Source organism: Falco cherrug (assembly GCF_023634085.1).
Source record: "Falco cherrug isolate bFalChe1 chromosome 11 unlocalized genomic scaffold, bFalChe1.pri SUPER_11_unloc_4, whole genome shotgun sequence".
NCBI classification, from domain to species: Eukaryota; Metazoa; Chordata; class Aves; order Falconiformes; family Falconidae; genus Falco; species Falco cherrug.
Window position 1 is genome coordinate 281,234 of NW_026599273.1, and position 9,790 is coordinate 291,023.

Sequence of the window (9,790 nt, forward strand, 5' to 3'; positions counted from 1 at the left end):
CATCCAGGACTACTCCCGTATGGTCAGCAAAAGAACAACGTTCCTCTTTGAGAGCTACACATAACCCTCCTTCTTTTAAGAACAATAGATCTAATCCTCTTCTATTTTGCAGCACTACTTCTGATAAAGACTTCACTGAAGTGGCTAAATTTTTAATAGATTGTTCTATTCTTGTTAAATCCTCATTTACAGCCATCTGCAAACTTTGTAATTCCTGACCTTTTACTAGGGAGGCTATGCCTGTACCTGCTCCAACTCCGCCCGCTATCAGCAGTGTAGCTAGGGTTACCACTGTAATTGGCTCTCGTTTTTGCCTATTCAGGTCTCCTTCAAAGTGGCGTAACACCTCCTCAGAGGTGTGATAGATCAGACGAGGAACAATAATCACCTGTACGCAAAACTGAGATTGATTAAACACGTTTAGGGATAGGCAAGGCGTTACTCCGAAGTCTGAACAAACCCATTTAGCTCCTGGTGTCGGGATAGCCCATTTGTCATTTTGATTCTTGTGTTTCTTTATGTTAGCTTTAGTGATTGTTTGATTACACAAGGGCTGATATTGTTCGGGCACTGTACCTATACATTTTCCTTGACCTGTTAGCAATTGAATAGTAATTCCTTGCGTATGGTTCCTCTGGTCATCCCATGGGCATTCTTGTGGGTTTGAACCACTAGACCATTGAATCCTATCTGGTATTCCGATTGCCTCAAAATATGGGGGTCTAACATTGTAACATAACCAGCACTCCTTAGTTAAATTTGGTTTGCTTTCATTAAGGGTATGATAAGAGGCTTGCATTAAATCCCATAAGGGGTCTTTAGACTCTGACACTCCTGAATCCCTAACTAAAGAGAACTCAGTCACCGTGTCATTAGTTGTTTTATCTGTTACTGATAGGGAGTTTGGACGAGTGGTTGTAACACTTGTGGGGACAATCTTTTTCTTAGGGAAAGTGGGTGAATTCAATACTTTATTCGGCCCAACAGGGAGTGAATCATATGGTATTTTAATTTTTCTTATGAGAAAGTGCCCTCCCCAATCCTTAGGAATTCCTGCATAGACACGTATTCCCCATGTTCGTCCTACTAACATGTTCGTCTTCTAGGGGATGCAATACTTGAAATTTGATGTGGGTACAGACTTTTTTGTTACGTGGAGCTACATAATCCACGTCGCGCAGACCTGTAAGATCTACACCCGTTTGTTCAGGTACACATCCGTTAGGAGTCCAGGTTGCTTTTATATATTTATCAGGAGCCTTTACTGTCCAGCCCGAGGCTATTGTCTCACATCCCCAATAACCACAATAATAGTGTCCGGGATAATTACAGTAAGGCTGTCCAGAGGCCGGGCATAAATAAAATGGAGGTCCTTTTTCACAAGGTATTGGTACTAAATTACAAAGTTTCGCTACACATTCAGGTGGCCCTGGGTTGCTAAAAGTGGCTATTGTTTTCGTTCCTTCCCAAGATATTAGTTCCCACTTAAATGGTTCATGTGGGTTTCCCCCTTTTGCTTGGGTTATTATCAATAGCACAATTAATGGTATACCAGGAAAAAGGGTGTTTGTTAATTTTGTTAATTTAAGTATATTCTTACCAGTCCTGGGGAAGTTCGGCCATGGCTGCTTTTGCATCCCATTTTTCTGGCTCTTTTCTCCACGGTTTGTTTCTCCTCTGCCTCGCCCGTCGACTCGGTTGCTTCGAGCCACGGGGTGTACCATCTTCTCGGCAGCAAGGGAATTCTTCAGGAGAATAGCTGTTGCGGGCTTTTTGCCTGTTTACATAGGCTTCCTACTTCGCAGCTTTAATTAATGGGGCCGAGCAAGACACGGTTAGTACTTCCCTCCTGCACTTTATAGCCAAGATTTCAGCTACAAAGGGGACTGGTTCGGTGGAGTGGTAACAATAATATTGAGGGTTTATTCCTTTGGCAAAAATTTCCCACCACTCATGGGATTCTCGAATAATTTCTTGTTTAGACTCTAATTGTTTTAATTTCCACTCCGTAAGAGTTCTTTGAATTTTCCAACACTGTGTGCAAACTCCTATTGGAGGGTATCCATATTCACAGTGTGTCCACCATTTATTCTGGCATACCTTACACCTGAAACAAGCAAATGGATAACAATTGCAGTTCAAATTATTACATCTAATTCATATATCTAGAGTGCATACATTATTTGCATCAGCATATCTTCTTATACTTGATATTGTGTGGTTGCATAAGTTTAGCAATTTCCTTCAACACACTTTGTACGCTTCCATATATAATAGATAAAAAAAGAAATAATTATAGCAAATATAAACAACAATACACACTTTATACCAAAAGGTAATGCGGCAAAATAATCAAATAAAGTCTCTATCATTACGTTATCTTTTCAGGGTTATCTTGGTGTCACCTGGAGTACTGATTACTTTCCAGTGGGGTCTCGTCACTGGGCCTTTAATGCGACTAGCATGAGTCCATCCACGCTCAGCAGTCCGGACAGCCGTTTCTGTTGTAAGCAGAACAAGATAAGGTCCCTCCCAATTGGGTTTTAGGGTTTCTTCTTTCCACGTTTTAACCAATACCCAGTCCCCAGGTTTAAGAGTATGAATGTTTAAGTCCAACGGTGGTCGTTGTACAATCAGTCCATGTTCCCAAAGCTTGTTACGATGTTCTGCTAATCGTGAAACGTATTCATTAATCACACGGTCTCGAATTAAAACATTTGTTTGTGGACTTTCAATTCTATAGGACATTCCATACACCATTTCAAACGCTGATATTCCTACATCTGCTCGGGGTCTGGTTCTGAGAATGAATAGCGCCATGGGTAGGCACTTAATCCATGATAATTTGGTTTCTATCCTTAATTTAGTCAAAATAGTTTTGATTTCTCCATTCATCCTTTCAACTTTTCCCGAACTTTGTGGATGCCATGGCGTATGGTATTCCCACTTAATACCCAAGCTTTCTGTTAGATCTCTAACAATTTTTGACACAAAGTGTGTTCCTCTGTCCGAGTCGATTACTTCAGGTACTCCATATCGAGGTATAATGTGTTCAAGTAACACTTTAGTAACTTGGTTAGCAGTTGCCTTGGAGGTAGGAAAAGCCTCAACATAATGTGTTAAATGATCTACCATTACTAATAAAGATTTGTAACGCCCTACCCTGGGTAGTTCAGTAAAATCCACTTGTATGTGTGAGAAAGGTCTGTATGCTGGGGAACGTCCTCCAAGAGGCTTTTGTCTCATGTTGTTTCGATTAACCTTTTGACAGGTCTCGCAGGCTGCCGTGACTGTCTTTGCTATGTTATATACGCCTATACAGGCAAACTGTTGATTGAAATGATCAACTAACGCCTGGGTTCCCCAGTGTGTTTTACTATGTATTTTTGAAAATATTTCAAGTGCTATGCCCTTCGGCAAAACTTCTCTCCCATCTGGCAATATGTACTTACCATCCTGTTCCTTAGCTCCCATTTGTTCTCGTTTTTCCTTTTCTGCAGACTCAAACCTCAAATTTTTACTAACAGGTATTTGTTGTATAGTTAAAATCGTACTATAATTGCCTGCCACTCGTTTTGCTTCTGTATCAGCTGCATTATTTCCCCTAACTTGGTAACTCGTACCTCGCTGGTGTCCCTTTATATGTACAACTGCTATTTTATTCGGCATTTTTAATGCCTCCAGAACTCGCCGAATTAATTCCGGGTGTATCAGTTCTTTTCCCTGTGAGTTAACGAATCCTCTGTCTTCCCATATTTTCCCAAAAGTGTGCACTACTCCGAACGCATAGCGTGAGTCTGTATATATAGTTCCATCCTTTCCCTTCAGTGACACTAATGCTTTCCACAATGCATACAGCTCACAGGCTTGAGCCGACCAGCTGGCACTCAGGGGGCCTGATTCTATTGTCTTAAATTCTCTTTTTTCCAACTTAACGATGGCATATCCGGACAATCGTTTACCTTCCACTATTCGTGATGACCCATCTGTAAATAATACTTCTCCACATTGTAGTTCTTCTTCTTCTAAGTCTGGCCTAATGCGTGTCTGCTGTTCAATTGTTTGAAAACAATTGTGCAATAGTTCATTACCTTCTCCTGGGTACAAAAATTCAGCGGGGTTAACTGCTCCAATAGTTTTCAAAGATAGTTTAGGGGATTCTATAAGTATTCCCTCATACTTTAATAATCGGCTATCTGTAAGCCATTTTTCTGCTTTTTGTTGTAACACTCCCCTGATATTATGAGGCGCATATAAGACAACTTCTCCATTAAAGGTAATGCGATTCGTTTCCTCAAGTAATAAGGCAGCAGCAACAATGATTTGTAAACAACTCGGCCAACCCCTGCTCACAGGGTCCAACAGCTTTGATAAGTATGCCACCGGTTTCTTTTGTCCGGCCCATTCCTGAGTTAATACTCCGAATGCCGTTCCTTCATATATGTTAACAAATAAATGGAATGGCCGCTTTAAATCTGGGAGGCTTAAAACCGGTGCTTGGCTTAGCTCCCTTTTGAGACTGGCAAACTGCTCTTGATCCTGAGGGGTCCACTTGGGCATTTTGTCTTTAGACAGTTGTTCATATAAGAATTTAACTTTAAAGCTGTAGTTCTCTATCCGTTGCCTACAATACCCAAATAGCCCTAATGCCTGCCGAATTTGCCTCTTAGTGACAGGCATAGGTAATTCCAGAATTCCTTTAATGCGCTCTGGATCCAATATCTTCTTGCCGTTAAACAAATAATGCCCCAAATATTTCACTTTTTCCTCCACAAATTGTAACTTTTCTTGTGATACCCGTAGTCCCTTTTGTGCAAGAAAGTTTAGGAGCCGAATGCTTTCTTTTCTTACATCCTCCTTATTATTCCCTGCTATGAGCAGATCATCTACATACTGTAACAGCACGTTTCCCGTTTGTACCTGGTATTCTTTTAAGAGCTCTTCCAGGGCCTGTCCAAACAGATTAGGGGACTCAGTGAACCCTTGGGGGAGCACGGTCCATCTCAATTGCTGTTTACGGCCTGTCTCTATGTCTTCCCATTCAAAGGCAAAATAATCACGGCATTCTTCTGCCAGTGGACAGGCCCAAAAGGCATCCTTTAAATCAGCCACACTATACCAGGAGTTATGGGGTCCTAGCTTGCTTAGCAGTGTGTATGGATTTGCTACTACAGGGAACCGGGCGATAGTTCTTTTGTTTATTTCCCTTAGATCATGTACGAGCCGATATTTCCCATTTGGTTTCTTCACAGGCAGAATGGGGGTGTTAAAGGGTGACATACAAGGCTCTAAGAATTCCTTGTGCTAACAATCGATCGATTTCTGGTTTTAATCCCCTCCGTCCTTCTAGGGATATGGGATATTGCCTTACCCTCACAGGTATGTGGGGTTCGGAAATTTGGATTTTAATCGGTGGGATTTCCAGTCTACTAATTGTGTCCGGAGAGTACCAGACACCGGGTTAATTTGTTTTTGATCATCCACGGTCAAAGGATAAGCAGACACTGTTAGCTCTTGATTTTTCACTTTAATTTCTAATTGCAATTCAACAATTAAATCTCGTCCTAACAGATTAAATTCTGCTTCAGGGACGAGCAAGAGTTCACCCATTCCAAATTTATTTTCAGTTTCGAATACCACATTTTTGATTTTGCTTACTTTAAAGGGTTCTCCTTTTGCCCCAATTACTTGTACTTTTTCAGGGGAAACTTTACATCCCTCAGGTATTTGCTTAATAGTTGATTTCTCAGCCCCAGTGTCTACTAAAAAGGTGAACTCTTGTTTATGGGGACCTATTTTTAATTTTATCAAGGGCTCATGATGACTCCGGTCCCCTAAGATATAGAGCCCCTGACTCTCCTAATCCGTTTTCAATATTTCCTCATCCCTGATCCTTTCTCTGCAATTCTGTTTTATATGTCCCCTTTTTCCACAGTAAAAACAACATCTCTGTTCCTTCTTCACTACTACGTTCCCTTGTTTCGTTCCAGCAGATCTGTGTTCACCAGTTTGCCCTTTGCGATCCTCTCTGACTGCTGCTACCATCATTTTTACTTGTCGCTTGCTGCTCTCTTCTTCCCGCCTTACGTAGACTTTCTGAGCTTCCCTCAATAATTCATCCAAGCCTCTATTCTGCCAGTCTTCTAACTTTTCAATCTTCTTTCTGATATCTTCCCATGATTTTGCCACAAACTGAGTTTTGAGGAGCGCTTGCCCTAAAGGGTCGTCTGGATTTACCCCAGAGTACAGCTGAAGGGCTTTCCTCAGTCGTTCCAGCCACTCAGTAGGGCTTTCATCTTTCTTTTGCATTTCATTAAATGCTTTATTGATATTCTGGCCACGGGGTACTGCTTCCCTAATCCCCTGGATTACTATAGTTCTCAGGTCCTGCATATGAGTTCTATGCACTGGATCCTGATTATCCCAATGAGGTCTTTGGAGTGGCCATTTAATATCTGCTTGGGGTCCCTGGGCATGCTGAGCATCCCACAGTCTCATTCCTGCTCGTCTAATCATATCTCTTTCCTCGGTAGTAAATAATTGACCAAGGATAGATTGCATCTCATCCCAAGTATAAAGGTTTGGTCCCAAAAATGGATTTAATCTTTCTGCCACTCCGAGTGGGTCTTCAATTAAGTTTCCCATCTCGGTTCTTTTAAAATCTCGTAGGTCAGCCGAGTTTAGGGGTACGGAAATATATCCGATCACAGGTTGAGGTCCCCCCATGGGTATTTCCCTTAGGGGGTACATTTGAGCTGCCCCTTTCTGACTTCTAGTTATGCGTCTAGGAAGAGGGGGAGACCCGTGTTCCGACTCTGGTGGGGGAGTGGGCGCTCTGGGGACCTCTGCGGGAGCAGGAGGAGGAATGTAAGGAGGGGGGGTTAGAAGGGTTTCGTCCAACTCTTCCTGCTTTTTCTTTTGTTTAGTTTTCATTTCATTCAGTGGGTAAAGTCTAGCTCCCGGTCTTTCTAGCCACACTTCCGCATATCGACTCTCCTCCGGGTTAAGGGGTTTTTTATTATTAACCCAGAGGTTTAATTGCTGTCTTACCCAATCTTCTTCTGACCCATAGACTGGCCAAAAGACATTTTTAGAAATCTTCTTCCCTCCCCATACCTTAGTACAATATTCTATCATCTTCTGCTTATCTTTCCCTAGGGTTCCAAGGAAATATCTCCAATTGTCTAAGATATATGCCAGAGGGGTATTCTTAGGTACAGTGGGTACCCTTCCCATGGGAGTCGAAGGCTTGCTGCCCTTCGCCCCCATCTTCTGGAATATCCACAAACATACACTCACTCGCTCCCCTTGTTCCTGGCCCAGTCCCTCGCGGGAGATGGGAAACGCAGTACTTAAGAGTCCGCACTCGCTTGGTTCAGTATATCGAACCTCTCACTCGTTATATCCCAGGAAACCCAATCCCGCCCGAACGGCAAACCCGCAAACAAATTCGCAATATACTTACGCGTCCTGCGTCTTCGTCCGGACTCCCGTGCACAGAATTTTTATGGGATTTTACCGGTTTCTCCTTTGCTCATTATTCTAGAATTTAGGTTCGTCGGTAAGGTTGGAGTAAGCTGTTGGTCGCGGGGCCGCGAAATGTCGCGGGGCGCCTCCCCGGAGGACCAAAGCCCACCGTTCCTTATCCGAGTCACGGCACCAGAAATTGTTATAAATTGAGACCACAACGGATCATAATCCAATTAAAATTTTATTAATTATAGCAAGTAGAATATGAGCAAAAACAGCGCTGGACGACAGGGGAGTCTGCGCTCCGCCCACTGCCGTCCTGAGCACTTCAAACAGTCCCTTTTTATACATCTTTACTCCCGTGTTCATGAGGTAGTGGAGGTACTCTGCGCATGCTTCAGTTGTTGTTAGGGGGTCGTTTTCTGCCTTCTGGTGGTCGTTGAGGCCGAAGTAAGAAGTCTTCCTCCTTTGTCCCATAGTTGACCCCTCACTCATATGTCCTTATATGGGGTAGTTTGTCCTGTTTCTGTCGGTTCCTGGACATCTGGTGGTTATCTTATCTTGCACAAGCGGTATCTTGTGGCTGTTTATATCTTTTGCTGTCTGACCTTTACATTGGGCCTAACATAAATCTTTATAAACAATACCCTAGTCCATAGTTTCTCACACTGTCTGACCTTTACATTGGGCTTAACATAAATCTTAATAAACAATACCCTAGTCCATAGTTTCTCACATTCCCCAAACAGTATCACATTTAGAGCAGAGGATAATCGTTCCTTTCTACCCCAAACTCTTGGCTGGGGACACCTTGCAGTGCTATCAAACTAGCAGACCGCAACAAGGCTTTAGCGTTGGCCATATTCTACTGCCGGTGCTGTAGCACCTTCCTCCAGAGGCCAGACCACACTGCTCCTCCTCCAGCTGACACCCTCTCCCACAAGCCACAGGGCTATTTAACCCCTTAGCGGGAACCAGCTACACCTGCACATCGCCCATGTCAATCAACCCACTGCCTCTGAGGCAAGGCCACAGCTGCGTGTTATCAATGCTAATCAACCCACCGCCTTCATTCCTCTACAGGGACAAGCTCACCAAGCACATTTCCACCACCCACAACTGGCTGCTAAAATGTCATTCGCACAGAGCAACGTGTGGAAAAAAAAAAAAAAAAAATTCCTCCAGGACACATCAAAGTAATTCCACTACTGTTCAGGCTCCCAAGGTACTTTCACCCGTTCAAGCCATCGCAAGGCCTGACGGCCCATTTCTCTCCTTGTACCACCACCACTCCAGAAAAGCAGAGGAAATGTGATGGAGACAGCACACTGGGTGAGCTACAGAGCCCCTGATACCATCTACTAAACACGAAGAGTGTGAGCATGGGAAGGACTAGAAAGGCACTCCACTTACCGTTTAGCTGCTTTCTTGCCAATGAGGTGTCGGTGGAATTGGTGGTCAGCCTTGATTATTGCGTAATCCGTCCCGTGGATCTAACAAGAATTATATCTTTTATATCTATCTATATATGTATGGATGTACATTATTTTATATTATAATATATAGGGCCAGGTAGGACAGGCCACCGCTTCTGTCTCGTGCCCTAAGTAACTGCCTACTGCCACTATTGGCACTGACTCACCAGCGGTCAGCTACAAGCACTTCTGCTCTTCAGCAGAGCACAAGCATTCCTCTGCTTTGAGAAGAGAGCATTGTGCTCATGAAACATTGAAAAGACTTACTTCTACGCCTCTCCAGCTATAACCAAGAGAATCCTTCCTTCTCCGCACCAAAAAAATTAATGCTGACTTTTCAAGGATGCTATGGATGAGGTTCATAACCAAGGCGTGTCATCCACCTGGCCACACAATTTGTCTCCTGCAAGTTCGATTAAGCATGCCAAGACATCCTATGGATGTGACAAACACCTCATCACCTCTGCTCTGTTGCCCCTTCTTCCCCCAGTTCCTGTTCTCCTTCATAATACCTAGTTGTTCTCTCATTATGAATCCTCCCTTCCCCTTATCAGTGTCAATGGAATCATCGTTCCATGGACAATGAGTCGTCCCGTTCCCCCGCTTGGTCCGAGAGTATTACCTCTGTTCAGTGGCTTGATCCAGGGTGATAGTGCTCGTTCTAGGCGCTGTAAAAAGCGAAATCTATATCCTATGTCCTGATTTTGGGTATCTAACATTAATGCAAAACAGTAATCCTCACACAGTTTTTATTTCATTCTGTAGCGTCGGTGTCGGTATCGGCTGCCTGCGGTAAAGGTTCACGGAAAGGTCTTACATTCTTCGCTGGGATCCATCGAGGTCCT